Below are 11,486 nucleotides of genomic sequence, written 5' to 3'. Positions count from 1 at the left end.
AGGGTACAAAGATGAATCAGAGAGAGTCTTCTCTAGGATATTGTTCTTTCTCCTGTCACAGCATTTTCAGGAGGTTTATGTGTCTGTTAAATGGTGCTATTCATAGGGAGGAAGCCCTCCAAAAAGAGGACGCTGACAGGCTGAGGCAGGGTGGGGGAGTGTGTCTGGTGAGGACAAAGAAGAGCAAAGAGCCTGGTGTGGGCAGAGAGCTAGGAGCTGTTCAGTCAGTACTTGCTGGGTGAATCAGCTATCCCCACAGGCAGTGCAAACACTTCTGTTTAGTCCTTAGAGTGCCAAAGTAGCTCTCAAATTGCGCCTCCCTCCACCTCCTTCTTCCAGGTTTTAAAAAACGTTATCGTGCTGACGTTCTCCTCTTGACATCTCTTACCAATTTTTCAAGATCTCATTCCTCCCGCTGTCCTCCTCTAACCTCGCTTTCCATTTAACTGACAATCTGTCCAAGACTTCGAGTTTTCCTCTTCTGGGTCACTTGCATGAGTCTCTGCACCCTTCTTGGTCTGATTTCCCCAGTGCCTAGAACTGTGCCTGGTTTAATTAAGTATTCAAAGATCTCTGGAATGAGTGAATGAATTTCTCCTTGTGAGTTTCATCAGTCCTGTTGACATTCCCTTCCTTTAGTCTTTTCATTGGTCATATCCATGCACGCTTCATTTACTTGTGGGTTTTCTTTTGAACCATCGTGAGTTACTGTTACTTTTTCACTCCGTCTGTTTCTTTCCCCAGGAGAGGTGCCAGGTGCTACCTCCAGGGGTATCTCATTGCACACCAGCCTGCTTTGGGCTTAAAGAGACTAGAGATCTTTTAGGGAAGGAGGGAGAGAATGCCTGCCTGCCTGCTTGCCTGGCACTCAAAAGAGCAGACTGATTAAGCCAAAACTCTCTCTTACCTTGGACCTTCCCCAAATCCACCCGAAGATTCTATCAGTAAGGAGTAAGTTGGGGCTCCAATTTGAGATTAGAACAAGAAAGATTCACACTTTCTAGTCAAATCCAGATTTATCATTTTCAACCACGTGGTGACACCTGCATCTTAGCTCACCAGAAGGTCTTGATGGGGCTTTCACAGAGAAACAGGATTAAAATCCTGGGCTGGGGATGAGGAAACCTGAGTTCTCCTCCTGGCTTGGCCTCTTTTTTATTAATTTTAATTTTTTTCAGCTTTATTGAAGTATAATTGACAAATAAAATTATAAGATATTTGAAGTGTGCATTATAATGATTTGATATACTTATACACTGTGAACGGGTTTAGCCTTTTAGATCTCAGTTTCCTCATCTGTAAAAAGGCAGATTGCACTAGATGATGTTCAAAAGTCATTCAAGTGCCAAGATCCCAGCCCAGGAGCCTATCTCCAAGGGAAAGGTGCCACGTGACATTCAAACCTTCCCACAGCGACTACTCTGCAAACTAGTATCACCACCACTTCCAATCCCACACTGTGCCATCACAGGGACCTAGATTTTGGACAGGGGACGGTGCACAGAAGGAAGTAGATCAACTTATTCAAAGGAGCTCGGCCCTGAGAAAAGCTGATAGCCCTGCCCAGATTCTCAGGGGACCGAAATGTATCAAAACACCCACTTAATAATGTTCTCTGAGAACCGCAGCTGCCAAACAGAGGATACTGCTCTGCTCCCACCCCGCCCTTCTCCTCCCCACACTATACCCTGTCCCCCATCACCATTTTCCAGGATGACTGCCTCTGGGAAACCAAGGGAAGATCACAAGGCTGTTCGGCAAGTGTGAGTGACAGGAGGGACTCCCTGGCCTTCTAGAGTCTTGCCCTCCTGGGCCTCTGTTCCCGTCATCCACTGTGCCTGAGACACCCTGGCCAAGTTCCTTTGAAAATGCCCTATCTCCATGCTCCAAGCTGCCTTTCCTATTCTCCGATTACTCAGGCTCACATTGACGTGTGGAGATGTCTTTGAGGAGGGTCTCTAGTAGATGCTAATGTATCCTAAAAGGGATGGGAGGAGCTGATTTCCTGGGCAGTGTCTGACCTCTTTAGTTGGGAAGGGTGTGACCCACCTCCTACAGGACCTGGGGCTGCCAGCTTTGTGCCACTCTACTTTCCTCAGAATCCCTTCAGTCTTTGCCGTCCCCTCTGTAACCAGGCCCAGGTTGCAAGGATGTCAAGGTTTCTATTCCAATGAGAATATTCTAGTAACTTTCTCCCCAGGTATCTGCTCCAGCGGGGGTCCAGGGCAAAAGTAAGAGCTTCAAAGCTTGGTGACTCCTGTTTATCAGGAAGCTGTTTTATGAATGGTACGAGTTACATGCTCTACACATGCTGACCCAATCATTTCTCAACACTCCATGGGGCAGGCACTATTATAACCCTCATTTTATAGGTTTTGGACCTAAGAGGTTCAGAGAGAGTAGGTCACTTGTCCAGGGTCACACAGTTATTAAGAGGTGGAGGGGCACTCAGACTCAGTTCTGTTCATGGCTGAAGCCAAGGCTCTGTCCTTCAAGTCACTGCACTCAATGGCCAAACGTTTATGGGGAACCTAGTGTGTGCAACTCCCGGGGGCCAGGACTATGGTGAATAGCCAGATGAATGAGGGATGGGTAGCTCTTGCATTCCAGGTACGCAGTTTCTAACTGGGAGGTGGTGTGAACATGGAGAATTCTAGTCCAAAGCAGAATGAAATAAGTGCTGTCTCTAAGGTACAAGCAGAGTTCCATGGGAACATGTGTGTGTGTGTGTGTGTGAGAGAGAGAGAGAGAGAGAGAGTGGGAGGGAGGGAAGGGAAAAAGAGGAGGGAAGGGAAGGATGGAGGGAGAATAGTAGGAGGGAGAGGAAGAGAGACAGAAAATATGAATGAGACGGGTGCTGGGAAGAATTTTTGGAGAAGATGGGCTTTGTGTTGGGCCTTAGTAGACTGGAGGACTTCTACAGACTGGAGGAAAGCAGACAGAGGAAAGGGCTTGAGGGAGACACCAGGGCGAGAGCACTCAGGACCTGCTCAGCAGCCAGGCTCGTCGTGGGCTGCGGGGAGAAGCAAGGCGGGCAGGTCAGTGAGAACCAAATGCAGGCGAGCTCTGATGCCAGGGAAGGGTCTAGGCTTGCTTCTGGGAGCAGTGGGGAGCTGCTGAAAGCTTCTGATAGAGCACAGGCAGGAAGAGATGATGCAAGTTTGCAGTGAGAACTGGCCGTGGGAGGCGGCTATGAGGCCTCTGTGTGGTCCCTCCCTTCTTTGGCCACCATCCGCTGCCAGGCTGGCCACTCGTGGGACATGAAGGGGAGGATTGGTTCCCGTGGCAGCTCCCTATCTTAGGCCAGGGCTGAGCAAAAGGCCCTTTCAAGGCCTGTGGGAGGGGCTCAGAGGAGGGAGTGGCCTGATGTTTTTGTGTGGGGGCGGGCCTGTAGGAAACACTGAGGGTCCTGGGGTAGGAGGAGCTAGGCAGTGGCAGGGGACACGGCAAGGAAACACGTTCTGGGACCTGGTGAAGAAGTCTTTCCAACTCAGCCGAAGCAAAATAAGGGCCCTCATCCCTTACAGATTCAGGCTCATTTCTGACTTTGAAAATCTTTTCTAAGGAAGCACAGATGAATTTTTCTTCAAGCACCATAAAAACTCAATGAAATTGAGAACCCAATTGCCTGGGCATTCAATTCCCTGCGATTGCCTTTTGATTGAATTAGAAGAAAAATAAGTAAATGACCATAGACAAGTTAATACCAGGATGTTGACCATAAAAACACCTGCTGCGGATACCACAGGCAGAATCAGCGAAGAAAGCAGAAGATGACTCAGCCTAGGACCTATTTGAGGGGTGTGGGGAAAGCAACTCTGCCTAAAAGTTTGCTCCTCCCTATCAATGTTTTCAGAGGCCCTAAGTCCTGGAAAACTCATGGTATCCTCCTCCAATATACAATTCAAAATTTTAAAAATAATAGAAATAAAGTGTAAAACAAAAATTACATATATGCTACAATTCGACTACATTCTCTGTCTGCAAAATTCTTAACTTCATTAGACCCGAACCCTCTTTTTCTCTCCCTCTCTTTGTCTTTCTTTTTTAACTACTTTGCCGATTCCTTAACCAGCACTACCCTGTCACCATATGCAACAGCCCATCATTACAAAGACATTTCGGGAGGTCTTAAAAATGTTTGCATTTTTAAGAATTCCCTATTGAAAAGGAGAAGATGCTAACATTTCAAGGCAGCAGAGTGCAGGTGGGAAGAGCCAGGCTTGGGAAGTGGCCTGCCTGGCTGTGAGATGCTAAGCAAGTTCCTTAGTCTCTCTGGACCTCAGTTTCCTCATCCGTAAAATGGGGAGAAGGAAAAGAATAGCATTCCTCTTGTAGGGTTGTCCTGAGGCTGAAATGAGTCAATACACAGACAGAAAGCATTCAGAAGAGCGCCTGGCACATGGTGAGTCTCTGCAAGTGTTGATTATGTTATCACATTCTACCTTCACAACAATCCAGTGGAGGATCATTGTCCCCATTCTAATTAGATACTTTGAGGCTCAGAGACGGTAAGTAACTTGTGTTAGGACACACAGCTAGGAAGTAGCAGGATTAGCTGGAAGTCAAAGCCAAGCTGGTCTGATTCTAAAGACCCAGCTCTCCCCTTCCTGTGGCTGTGCACATTTCCCTGAGTGGGGAATCACATTAGGCTTAATTTTTTTTCTTTAAATATAACTTACTTTTTTGATAATCAGTGGTACAAAACTCAAAAGGAATCAAAAAGCGTACAGTGAAAAGTCAATTTCCCTCCCTTCCTTCTCTTCTCCCACCCAGTGTCCCTTCCCAGAGCCAATAGTTCTTACCAGTTTCTTGGATGGCCTTTCAAAGGAAGCTTTAGACTGAGCTTCTCATTGCTTAATCCACATTTCCAGACTAATGTCCCTCCCTGAGTGCCTCACAGGTGCCAGGTGCTCTATGCTGGGGCTACTACTGCCTGCAGAGGGCTCCCTGGCTTGAGTCTGGAGGTTATTTATGGAGGGACCTGCTACACCGACAGCTGCATTAAGTGCTTTTCCCTCTGTGGCCATCTCTTTCCCCAGTAGAACCAGCTGGTGCATCCTGAGCAAAGGAAAAGCCAAATAAGGTGCAGGAAAAAATTCTTCTCCAACTTGGCTTTGCATAGCCTCCAGGAAGGGAGGGGCACTGTGGTGTCAGGAGCCGACCACAGGACTCTGAGAGTACTCGACAGACATGTCACCTCTCTGGGACAAGTTTCCTTCTCTGCGAAACTCCTGGCCCTTCCAGCATTCTAGTCCTCCTGCCCTAAGGACTCTTAGGAAGGGAAATTTTCCATGAAGCCTTGATGCTCCTGATCTCCACTTCCAGCCTGATGGCACCAGCTGCTCCACAGGAAACCCAGCAAGGCCAAAAGGGCTCTAAAGCCCTTTCCTACTTTCCACCATTGTTCTTTGAATGGTAATATGTTAAAAACCTTATTTCCCTACTGCTGCCAATTTAAAACCAAGTCAGCCACAGCAGAGCTTTCTAGATGATGTAATTATAAAATAGGCTTATAACCTTTAGTGTGATTACATAAAAGCATAAATTACGGGTGTTGGCGACTTCAGAAAGGGCTTCTGATCATAACACGTGAATCCTTGTTCTCTCTTTCCACACACTAAGGCTTTGGCTAAAGGAGACAGGGCAGGGAGGTCACCATTTTGGAAGCAGCTATTATTATTCCATTTCAAACACGGAGGTTCAGGAGAGGTCAGCCTGCTGACCTAAGGTCACCTAGCAGGCCAGCAGCAGAAGCAGGTCCCCAGCCTGACTGGACCCAAAGCCCTGCTTCTTTCCAATGCATCAGGGACCTCACAGAAGGGTCTGGGACTATGGAAATCTATGTTCCGGATGTTTGAGCAATGCATTTTCTGGTTAGTTGAATATTCCAGATAGCTGAATTGTCAGGTCAGATGAAGGTTAAGAAAGAAGAGGGGAAGGCAGAGATGGAGGTTCTCCAAGCCTAGGATTCTTTTCCCCATCAAAATTCTACTTGTTAAAGCGGATGAGTCTCTGCCTCTCCGTGGATTGTGAGCTCCTCAAGGACACAGTCTCAGAGATCTGGTCATGATTAGGGGAGCAGGGAGCCACATCCGCCTTGTAACCCCTGCCTATTTGTTTCTAGAAGGTATGCACTGTGGTCTGAATTTGAATTTCCCAGATGACCAATGCAGTGGAACATCTTATAGATGTTTAATAATTGCTAGTTTTTTTCTTTACTCTATCTTATCTCTTATCTTTTTTGCATCTTTGCATCCTATCCCCTCTCCTAGGACCTGACAAAGTGCAGCCCTGAAAGATGCCAGAGTCCTGGGGACCTAGATTGCCAGGTGTTGGCAGTTTTCTGTTACAGAGAGACAGCAGCCCTTCAATGTCTGTCTTCTGCCTACCTTGCCAGCCTCTGCTCTCAGCTTTCTATCTCTTTGCACTTGACTCTTGAGCCAGATTGGCAGTCTCAGAGGCTCTCTGAGCCTCTGAGCCTTTGCAGATACGGTTCCCTCTGCCTGGGACTCTATGCTCCCCCTTCCTCCCCACGCCCCCCTTTACGGGGCTAACGCTTAGGTAAGTCTCAGGTCACATGTCCCTTCCTCCAGGAAGCCCTGCTGATACTTTCCGAACCACCCCCATCCACCAGCCTGGGTTACTTGCCCCTTGTTTGTGGCTAAGTGACATCCTGTACTTCCCCTTCCAGCACTTATCATGCTGTGTTGCAATTGCCTGTTTGCTGTTCTTTTTCTCTTGCCCCTTCCTCATCCCGTTGAGAATGAGACTTCGTGTTGCTCACTTTTATATCTCATGAGCCTTGAGCATCAGTGATATTTGTTAAATGAAGGATCTGGCCCACATCCCTTTAAAAGGACAAAAATATACCCTTCTGTGCCAGCTATACTAGAATCAATGATTTCAGACCCATCCTCCATCTCCCACATCAATCCTCCTATTTGACAAAGTCTCAAGGAAACAGACATTTATGGAGGGTCTACTGGATGTCAAGCACCAAGACAGGCCCTTTACATGTGAAGCCATTTTCACAATTAAAAGCCTTAAAGCTTCACGTCTAGACAGCACTTTGAAACTCAGAGGCTCTGATGTCCAATCAGGCCATGAACAAGCAAGGGGAAAGGAGTGATGTCAAAATGCTGTCCATCTTGATAGTGGCAAAGAGATGTCAATAGAGGAGGACCCCACATAGCACTGAGCTCTGGATCCTTGTATCTTCATGCCTGGCACATTGTAGGAGCACAGGCAAGATTTGTTGGATAAATGAAGGAATGGGTGAAGAGAGAAGACAGACAGGGTAGACCGGAAACCTAGAAGACCTACATTTCTTTCTGGATCTGACCTAATATATTTCCCCCATTTCCTCCAAGTGTTGCTAAACAAATCTGGACACTGAGGTATTTTTGTCTTGGGCAGCTGTCCACAGTGCCAGCCAAGGCTGATCCTTGCAATTTCTGCTCAGACTGCATTGACTAAAAATGGTTACACCTAGCAACAAGGGAAGCTGAGAAATTTCTAGTTGCGAACCCAGGAGGAAAAGAAAACAGATTTGGAGTGCACAGTTAGCAGCCTCTGCCACAGGACACAAGGACCGTCTGGCCTCTGCCCGTCTCACTGGGTGGCCATGAGCTATCACAGGGTTACTGGATGCTCACTCTGGAAAGGCCCTTGGGGATCATTTAGTTCAACCCCCTGATTTTACAGGTGGGAGACTGGGGCCCAGAGAGACAAGTAAGTGATCCTTCACTGTCAGAGTTGTTTCGTGCTAGAGTCACACTGTTTTGCTTAATCGGTCAGTGCTTTATCAGCAAAGTGGGTCTTTAAACAAGAGAATCTCTCATCTCCTTCATGAAAGTGTGTGATGTTCACATTTCAGTGATAAAGAAGAAACCATTAAAAGCAATACAAATTGAGATGTTGATGATACAATGATTATTACAGCAATGCTGAACCTAAATGATTCTTTCTTTTACTAATCAGAAGGCTCTTCCGATTCTGAGGTCCCTAAGAGTCTTCATTATTAGGAATTTCAGCTACCCCCACATAATACTGCAAAATCACTTAGCTGACAGTGTGTATGTAGGGTGAAACTCTATCACTTTTGATAAAAGACCAATTACTAATTGTAACTGCGCAATTCTTTAACCTTCTTTGAGCTTTAGCTCTTTCATCAGTAAAATGGAGTTGATAAAACCTACCTCTCAGGTTTGTTGTGGGAATTAAAGAAGAAATGAAAACCATTTGATATAATATCTGGCACCTAGTTGGGACCCAATAAAGGTAAGTTTCTGTTCTTACATAGTTGAAGGGCTTTCTGTGAATACCTAGGAAACCATTATACATAACGATTGACGTAATTACTTTCAAAAGGGGCACGTCTAACATTAAATCAACAAATATAATTTTTTAAATAGCTGCAATTGCTGAACTAGGTGCCTAGGATTCACAGACGAAAAGTAAACCATCTGTTCTCAAGGGAGACTGAAACGTAAACAGAAAAATAACAGCACCACGTGACAAGCTGCCTCGACAGAATGGCGGGGATTGCGGGGGGCGGAGGCTTAGCAGCCGGTTTTCGTGAGTGATGGAGGGCTTCCCTGAGGAGGCTATTTGCTTCCTGGGGAAGGAGTAGGAGCTGGCCAGGTAGAAAGGAAAGAGGTTGGGGTGGACCCTGAGGCGTGAGACAGCACATTTTCTATAATGAGGGAACTATTTTAGGTACTGCTGGAACAGTAGCAAAAAAAAAAAAACTAGCTTTAGTGAAAGAGAAGGGACAGGTGACTGTGACGTCAGCAGGTTTCCGATTGATATTATCTTGCCAGAGATGGGGAGCCGCTGAAGAATTTGGGGCAGGGAGATAACGCGGAAGAGGTGAATGGAATGGAGTGGGAGAATGCCAATGTGGGCATTCCTGTGGGCGGAAGTGACGGCTGGCTGGCTGACGACCACCGCCCTTCATTCATTTAGTCGTTCAACAAATAGTTACTACAGGTCGGCTGTGTACCAGGAGCTGGAAATCAGGCAATGAACAGGACTGGCAAAGTCTCTGTTCTCATGGAAGAGACTGACAACACACAAATAAGGAAACAAGCAAGGAAGTATCAGCTAAGTGCCGCTTGGAAAATCAAACCAGGTGATACAAGAGTCCCTCCCTGAGCGGCCGCTCCTACCCGCCTCCCCTCCTTCTGAATACTCACCAAACCTCCTTGAGATCTAACTTTGGTTCCCCAAGGAGGCTTTGCTCCTAGAAAAATCTCTAAGGTAAATAACGAATCCAGCTCTCTGGGTGCTTCCAATAAGCCTTGCCTGAGTGGGGATAGTCAGAGCTAGTCTTCGCTAGGCTTGGCCAGTTTGTAATCCTTGCTTAAGGACCACCGAATCTACCAGAAGTCTCAAATCTGAGGGTAGGGGAAGGTCACAGCAACCTTAAGAACTTTCGTGATCCTGGTTCCCTTGGCAACGCATGACCTTCCCCCTTCCCCCTCAGCCGCTCCCCCCCCCCCCACTTATGAATGTATATATCTCTTTTAGAAGAGAAACATCTGCTATTATGGTTGAAATTGTGCATTCCTCTCCTCCGAAAGATGCAAACTTTTAAAACACGCCCGCCGCTTTGGGCTGGAGCGCCCCCCGCTTCCGGGCCGGGTGGGGAACGCCGGCGGCCGCGCGGTCCCCTAGCGCCGGAGCGGGAGGCTGGCGCATCCCCACCAGGGCTCGCTGGTATGTATGTCAGAGCTCCTCAGTGCCAGAGGGATGCGGGCCAAGAACAAAAAAGCGAACGTTGTGTTAAATGTAGCTGAAGACCTGAAATGCAGATTTCCCAGTGTGCCCGTGGTCTTCCCCCGTTTGACACATTTACTCACCGCGAGATTTTTTTTTTCCTAAAAAAATTGTTTTATTATGAAAACTTTCGAAGACACAGGAAAGTTGCCTATGTTTTAGGGAAATTTAGTGAAAGCTCCAGCAGGGCCTCTCCGATTTTGCCCAGCTTCTCTGGACTGCGTGATAGTCGTGGTTTGCCTCTGGGGACTATAGCAGTCGGGGATGACTAAATTAGTGTCCCTGCTCTGAGGGGTTTTTATTCTGGTTGGGGAGAAAGGGGGAAAAAAAGGTGTTTTTTAAAAAAAGTTTTTTTCTTTTTTTAGCAGTTTACACCTTACAAGGTGCTTTCACATTCCTGATGTCGTTAAAAATCGTAAACTTAGAGCCGCAAGGAAATTTAGAGATCACGGGGGGGGGGGGGGGGGGGGGGGGGGCCGGGGGGGGGCCGGGTTGGGGGGAGGCAAATACCTGGCACTTATTGGGTCACTTCTTAAGCGCCTGCTCATGGTAGACATTGCTAATCGATCACTCACTCATTCATTATTGAACATTTTTGGACGCCCTCCGTGTTCCACATGTTATGTTAGGAATACAGCAGGAAACCAGACAGACTTGTTTGCTACTCTTATGGACCTCCAAGGGGAAGACAGACATTAAACAAATAATTACATGCATGAAGAGTGTTTTAAAAAGGCAGAGTGTGTGGGCAGACAAGGGCATCACACACCTGGACCTAACCTGGGGGTGGATCAGGGTCAGGAAAGGCCTGTGGGAGGAAGTGATGTTTAAGATGAGGTCTAGAGGATAAGGAAATTGAGTCTCTGAGAGGGTGAAAAAAGAAACATTACATGGTGGCAGGAGTCAGGGCATGCTCCATGGCTAAATGAGCGGATATGGATACTAAATCGGGGTAGGTGTCCAGAGGGAAACAGAGGTTGGTCCAGCCAGGTCTTGAAAGAAAAGTCAGTTGAGAGGAGGAGAGGGCTGGAAGAGCTTGAGCGAAGGTCAGATATTGTTTATCCACCCCCTTCCTAGGGAATTATGCCCTCACCTGCTGTCGTTAAAAAAAAAAAACAACTATAAATTATTGGCGACCTACTAAGTGGTGGCAATTCTCATGAATTCTCACATCTGCCTTGAGAGATAAGTATTATTTTTTTCGCAGTTTTACAGATCCAAAAAGGCTTGGGAGGACTAAAGACACTTGCTAAAGGTGGCCATCAAGTAGGCAAGAGAGCTGGAAGCTGAGAGTTGCACTTTCCACAAGTCCTCACCGCCGTCAAATCCCTAGACCTGGGCTTGCTCTAACAGCAATGAAAGAAAACTTGGAAAGCTACAAAAGATCGTCGACTCTGAAATGAAATATTACTGGGGTGGGCAGAGATGCCCCAGGTGACTGGACACCATTAGGCAGAGGAGTGTGAGGAAGAAACAGAGCGGCGGCGGGGGTTGTGGGGGGGGGGGGATGGGGAGGCGTGAGAAGTGACCCAGGGGGAGTCCCTGGGCTGCTCCAGGACTGCACTGCGGGGAGGTGCCCTGCTCTAACCACTACCCGGCCCAGCCCGGTTAATCATTTCCTGACCTTCCTTCCTCCTCTCGCCCTGCCCGCAGGATTGCCACATCAGCCTCCGCACCACCCTCCCCCCGCACCGGCTCGCCTC

The 11,486-nt window shown here is 47.4% G+C and overlaps 1 long non-coding RNA gene across 1 annotated transcript; it reads left to right on the top strand.

Annotated features, from left to right (window-relative positions):
• The first annotated feature begins 8,756 nt into the window (after positions 1-8,756).
• Positions 8,757-11,166, top strand: LOC138917651 (uncharacterized). Its single transcript, XR_011425958.1, has 4 exons — positions 8,757-8,874; positions 8,986-9,136; positions 9,535-9,723; positions 10,991-11,166. It is a non-coding gene; the product is annotated as an uncharacterized lncRNA (long non-coding RNA).
• The last annotated feature ends 320 nt before the right edge of the window (positions 11,167-11,486 follow it).

This window comes from Equus caballus, chromosome 1 (assembly GCF_041296265.1).
Source record: "Equus caballus isolate H_3958 breed thoroughbred chromosome 1, TB-T2T, whole genome shotgun sequence".
Lineage (NCBI taxonomy): Eukaryota > Metazoa > Chordata > Mammalia > Perissodactyla > Equidae > Equus > Equus caballus.
This window is presented reverse-complemented; position numbering and strand designations above follow the sequence as displayed.